At 41.8% G+C, this 6,532-nt stretch overlaps 1 pseudogene; it reads right to left on the minus strand.

Annotated features, from left to right (window-relative positions):
- Window positions 1-2,403: 2,403 nt before the first annotated feature.
- Window positions 2,404-6,279, minus strand: LOC120034027 (annotated as a pseudogene).
- Between the last annotated feature and the right edge of the window lie 253 nt (window positions 6,280-6,532).

Consider the following 6,532-nt stretch of genomic DNA (forward strand, 5'->3'; position numbering starts at 1 on the left):
AAAGAGAGATCAGGGTCCAGATTAAAGCCAAGATCCTTCACAGTTTTATTTGAGATGACTGTACAACCATCAAGATGAATTGCCAGATCCAACAGCAGATCTCTTTGTTTCTTGGGACCTAGAACTAGCATCTCTGTTTTGTCCAAATTTAAAAGTAAAACATTTGCCACCATCCACTTCCTTATGTCTGAAACACAGACTTCCAGAGTCGGCAATTTTGGGGCTTCACCATGTTTCATCGAAATCTACAGCTGTGTGTCATCCGCATAGCAGTGAAAGTTGACATTGTGTTTCCGAATGACCTCACCAAGAAGTAAAATATATAGTGAAAACAATAGTGGTGCTAAAACGGAACCTTGAGGAACGCTGAAACTTACAATTGATTTGTCAGAGGACAAACCATCCACAGAGACAAACTGATATCTTTCTGACAGATAAGATCTAAACCAGGAAAGAACATGTCCATGTAGACCAATTAGAGTTTCTAATCTCTACAAAAGAATGTGGTGATGATGGTGTCAAAATCAGCACTAAGGTCTAGGAGCACGAGGACATATGCAGAGCCTGGTCTGACGCCATTTAAAAGGTAATTTACCACCTTCACAAGTTCAGTCTCAGTGCTATGATGGGGTCTAAAACCAGACTGAAGCATTTCGTATACATTATTTATCTTCAGGAAGGCAGTGAGTTGCTGCACAATAGCTTTTTCATTTTTAGTTGTTTGAGGAATGGGAGATTCGATATAGGCTTTTTTGATTTTCCGGGTCAAGGTTTGGCCTTTTCAGGAGAGGCTTTATTGCTTCCACTTTTAGTGAGTTTGGTACACATCGTGGATAGGGAACCATTCATTATGTTCAACATATAAGGGCGAAGCACAGTAAGTAGCTCTTTCAGTAGTTTAGTAGGAATAGGGTCCAGTATGCAGCTTGACGGTTTAGAGACCATGACTATGTTCATGAATGTGTCAAGAGATACAGGATTAAAAAAACTCCATTGATCCTAGGTCCTGGCAGTTCTGTGCAGACTCAGGACAACTGAGATTTGGAGAAATACGCAGATTCAAAGAGGAGTCCGTAATTTGCTTTCTAATGATCATGATCTTTTCATTTAAGAAGTTCATGAATTTATCACTGCTGAAGTAAAAGCTATCCTCTCTTGTTGAATGCTGCTTTTTAGTTAGCTTTGCGACAGTTTCAAAAATAAATTTTAGATTGTTCTTATTCTCCTCAATTAGGTCATAAAAATAGGTTGATCAAGCAGCAGTGAGGGCTCTTCCATATTGCATGTTACTGTCTTTCCAAGATAGTCGGAAGACTTCCATTTTGGTGGAGCGCCATTTCTGTTCCAGTTTTCTGGAAGCTTGCTTCAGGGCTCAGGTATTTTCTCTATACCAGGGAGCAAATGTCTTGTAACAAATGTTTTTTGGTTTTTAGGGGTGCGACTGCATCTAGGGTATTACGCAAGGTTCAATTCAAATCCTCAGTTAGGTGGTGAACCGATTGTTGTACTCCGATGTCCTTGGGTAGGTGGAGGGAGTCTGGAAGGGCATCTAGGAATCTTTGGGTTGTCTGAGAATTTATAGCACGGCTTTTGATGATCCTTGTTTGGGGTCTGAGCTGATTATTTGTTGTTATTGCAAATGTAATAAAATGGTGGTCCGATTGTCCAGGATTATGATGAAAAACATTTAGATCCACAATAATTATTCCACGGTACAAAACTAGATCCAGGGTATGACTGTGGCAATGAGAAGATCCGGAGAAATGTTGGACAAAACCCACCGAGTCGATTATGGCTCCGAAAGCCTTTTGTAGTGGGTCTGTGGACTTTTCCATGTGAATATGTAATGTCAATATTATGTGAATATTGTGAATATAAATGTGAATATTATCTGCCATGACTACAAGGTCGGATAGAAATTCTGGGAACTCAGTGAGGAATGGTAGCTCTTCAAAGTGATTGAGTAGACTGCATAGATTTCATGACTAGAAGCTCAAAATAAAAAGTAATTTCATTTTTTGCAAATTGAAATTTGCTGTCATAAATGTTAGCCTCACCACCGCCTTTGCGGGATGCCTGGGGATATGGTCACTAGTGTAACCAGGAGAGGCCTCATTTAACACAGTTAATTCATCAGGCTTGAGCCATGTTTCTGTCAAGCTAATCACATCAAGATTATGATCAGTGATTAGTTCATTGACTATGACTGCCTTGGAAGTGAGGGATCTAACATTAAGTAACCCTATTTTGAGATGTGAGATATCACAATCTCTTTCAATAATGACAGGAATTGAGGAGGTGTTTATTCCAGTAAGATTGCTAAAGCAAACGCCACAATGTTTTGTTTTGCTCAACCTAGATCGAGGCTGAGCTGACTATCCCCATTGAGACCGTGTCTGTGCCTCAGTCTAGGTTGGCGTGCAGGGTCTGTGGGGACTCCAGCATGTGGAGCAGCTCAGAGTTCTCCAGCTCCACGAGCATGCCTGTGATTTCTGGAGCCAGATTGGAGGGGTGGATCAAGAGGTAAAGTGTCTGACTTGGAGGGAGGGAGAATAAAATAAACCATCAGAAAGGACCATGGAATGGATGGTCACAAGTTCTTGAATGAGGAAGTGAATTGAAAAGAGAGATGGATTCCAGACTCACACAGACTTTATTTTGGGTTCTCAAGGGATAAGGTTGACAGCATGGAAGCAGTCAGAGGCTCCTGGACATGGACAGCAGGCTTTTGCATGTGGACCTGAAGCAGGGCATTCATTTCCTGCTGAGAGGTTTTCTGAGGCATGCTCACTATGGCTGCCTGGGAAGCTGGGGGGAATATAATTATGATCAGAGATGTGATGATGACAATAGCCAGTATTCTTCCAACTAAAGATATTCAAGGTAAATGCTATGGGAGTAGTATCAACAATGACTCCATCATTTACATATATGCTGCCTCATCAGATATACTCCCTCATCTGATGGGAGGATGAGGCACTCATGGTGCATGGATGCATAATGGCGGGTGCAGGCTGGTTGGGGTTGATGATGGTTGGGTTTGGGATGGCCATGACGCTAGCCATCCTCTGCAGGTAGCGGTTCTTCAGATACACCTGCTGTAGGGTCTTGTGCTGGGCCTGGAGCCACAGATAGCGGCTTGTTGGTCACTATGTGACTGTTCATCTCCGACAAAGCCTTTGCTTCAACCGTGCTCCATCACCTTGGTGCTTGTGATTGTTCCGAAGCGGAAAAGCTCTTTCTGGAGATGATGATCGTTCCAGCTATCATCCATATTATTCATGTACAGATTGACTCCGTTAATGCGGCCTTCTTCCTCAGCTCAATCCTGCATTTTAGCATCGTCTGGCACTTGAATTTCCAGCCAGGGCACCGGTGATACAAGGATTAGATGTCCATCCATGTCTGAGGATGTCGGGAGATGACGTAGAAACTGGCCACTTTTTTTATTTTTGTTTTAAGCCTATCTCAAACATTAACACTTACCTTAACCATTCACAGTTAATGCCTATCCTTAAAAATTCAGAGTTAATGCCTAAACTTAACCTTAAACACTTCTAAATTTTAAGTTTGGAACAACTTCGAAATCTGACGTTTGAGAAACATGGATAAACGTCTAATTCTGACATGAGATTGTGAGAGCTTGTTGCGCATTTCTTCTGGCCGTGGCCTACATAGATCCACCTCCTGTTCACCTCCTTCTCATTTATCTGATCCACAGCCTGACGAAATCAGATGCACTCCAATGACACACTGGTCTCCCAGACACTGAGCTCTGTAACACATCTAGACAGTGACAATAATGGATGACATCTCTCACCTTCTGTGCATCCTCCTTCCTTTTGAAACTGAGGAAGCCGAATCCTCTGGATTTCATGCTGTGATCAACCATGACACTCCCTGGAGATGAAAAGGACAGAATCGTCCTCAACTCAATAAAAAGGTCACGAAACAACAAGAGAATATACAACAGTAGGCTACACAAGACACATCTGCCAAACACTCACCATGTCAACCATGTCTCGCAGTTTGTCATCGTCCATGTTGATGGCAAAGTTCTTGATGTACACATAGGTGAACTCCTTGGCCCTGGATCCAAATTCAGCCTCTCGCTGTTTACATGATTTAAATGGTTCAATGCTCACTATTTCATCAGCCGACATCTTACCATTCAATCTCTTGGCTCGTTCAACAGCGTCCTGGGTTGTGCAATCTACATAACCATACCCTCGGGATATGCCCTTAGTATCACAAACAACCTTGGAGGACAGAATATAAAATGTGTCCCCTAATGCTTGGCTTATCCAGATGCTTGACGATAATATTCACAACGATGCTCTTCCTCAGAGAAGGATCTTGTAGATTCCACATGAGTCACATTCCATGTCATACTGTCCAAGGCAGACTCAACATCCTTTTGGTAAAAGTTTATATATCTACAGTATATCCCAATGATCGTTGGGTCTTCCTATCTCCGCAGACCTTAATTGAGTGGATTGTCCCTTTTGGACTGAATTTATGGAATAAAGTATGTTCATTCGTAAGAATATGTAAATGACCTCCATATAAGGAGACCAGGCACCCTCATGTCCATGACGACCATACAAGGGTTAACACATTTGACAGTCTAATATCTTCTCAGTAGACAGTTCGATAGATACCTTGCATGCAAGACAAATGAGTGTTCCAGCACATGAGATGTCAACAAGTATGATTCTGGAACCCTATGTCACGGGCACTTTGTGATGTCATAAAGAGTGTGTATCAAGAATGTAATCTATCAAAACAACATTTTACATTTGTTTCTCCTTCCATTTATTAGTGTGCTTCCATCAGCAAGGTTAGGGTACAAAAATACTAACATATAGCTTTTTGATACCATTTCTATACTTTTAAAACTGCACTGGTTTTTGTTCTCCCAAGAACCTCCCATCCTCTCCAATGTTATTTCTTCAACATTCTAAAACTTCCATTGTTAAGTCAGCTATGACATTACACATTCTAGCTACTGTAATCCTTTCAATCACACCCATATACGCAATAGAATAGGATAGAAATTAATAGAATATATTAAAATATAATATACTTTTACAGAATCAAATAGAATAGAATAACTAGATTTTTCCCTTGAGGGAACTTCTCTCCATCCATCCCTTCACACAATTCATTATGAATTATTGATTAGATTGTATATTGTCAGAAACGTACCCTAGGGGGGTGTATGGATTCAGAGAGGATGGAGTGTTCAGTTACTTAAACACTGTCACAGTCCAATAGTTGCACAGTTACACACTGCGTATCTGATTCAGTGGAGGCTTCTGAGGGGAGGACGAATTATAATAATGGCTGGAACGGAGCGAATGGAATGGCATAAGACACCTGAAAATCATGTGTTTGATACCATTCCACTTATTCCGCTCCAGCCATTACCACGAGCCCATCCTCCCCAATTAAGGTCCCACCAACCTCCTGTGGTCTGATTGTATTTTGTGTTTGTTTGATATCAGTTTATCTCATTTCTAATCTGGCCATGATGATGAACTGTTTGTTAGTTTTGAATGTTTTGAACAGCCGGTTTACTGTTTCATTCTCCTTTTCTGTCTACCTTCTATATTCTCTGCCTTCTATTCTCTCTACCTTCTATTCTCTCTGCCTTCTATTCTCTCTGCCTTCTATTCTCTCTGCCTTCTATTCTCTCTGCCTTCTATTCTCTCTGCCTTCTATTCTCTCTGCCTTCTATTCTCTCTGCCTTCTATTCTCTCTGCCTTCTATTCTCTCAAGTCCAGTTGAGTTTCATATGAGGCCTGGTTGCTCCATACAGAACATCTGTGAGTGTCAGTGATGTATCAGTCCTGCCAGGGTTCTTTGAGAAGGTCTAAATTATTCTTGTGAGTGTGTTGTACAGAAAGGACTGTGAGGCTATGAGAGATGAAAGATGAAAGGTAACATTCACATGTATAGCGGCTTGTTGGTCACAATGTGCGTGTGTGTGTGTGTGTGTGTGTCACTGTAAGAATTGAATTGGTAAACACAGGTGTTTTCCACTACTCTTGCTGTTGATAATAACACAATTTCCCACTGGGACCTCTGGAAAGGTCAGTGTCATATGTGGCCATTATAGACCAAGATAAGCTTTTACCCTGCTACTGTAAATCATCCCCACAAACACTCCTCTCCCCCACCTCTCTCCCTCACTCCCTCCATCGCTCTCACCATCACTCATCAACCTGCTCTCTAGCTCTTTATTTTGCTCTCTCTGTCGCTCTCACCATCTTTCATCTTTTCTCTGTGGAATTCCCTCGGCCTTCCCCTTAGTCACTCTCCTTCTCTCTCTCTCCCTCTCTTCCTCATTACCTCCTCTCTATCCATTCTTAACATTTACTTTCTCTCTCTCTCTCTCTCTCTCTCTCTCTCTCTCTCTCTCTCTCTCTCTCTCTCTCTCTCTCTCTCTCTCTCTCTCTCTCTCTCTCTCTCTCTCTCTCTCTCTCTCTCTCTTTCGCAGTGCATGCTGGGTGTTTTTGGAGTTTGAGTG

This window comes from Salvelinus namaycush, chromosome 41 (genome assembly GCF_016432855.1).
Source record: "Salvelinus namaycush isolate Seneca chromosome 41, SaNama_1.0, whole genome shotgun sequence".
Taxonomy (NCBI): Eukaryota; Metazoa; Chordata; class Actinopteri; order Salmoniformes; family Salmonidae; genus Salvelinus; species Salvelinus namaycush.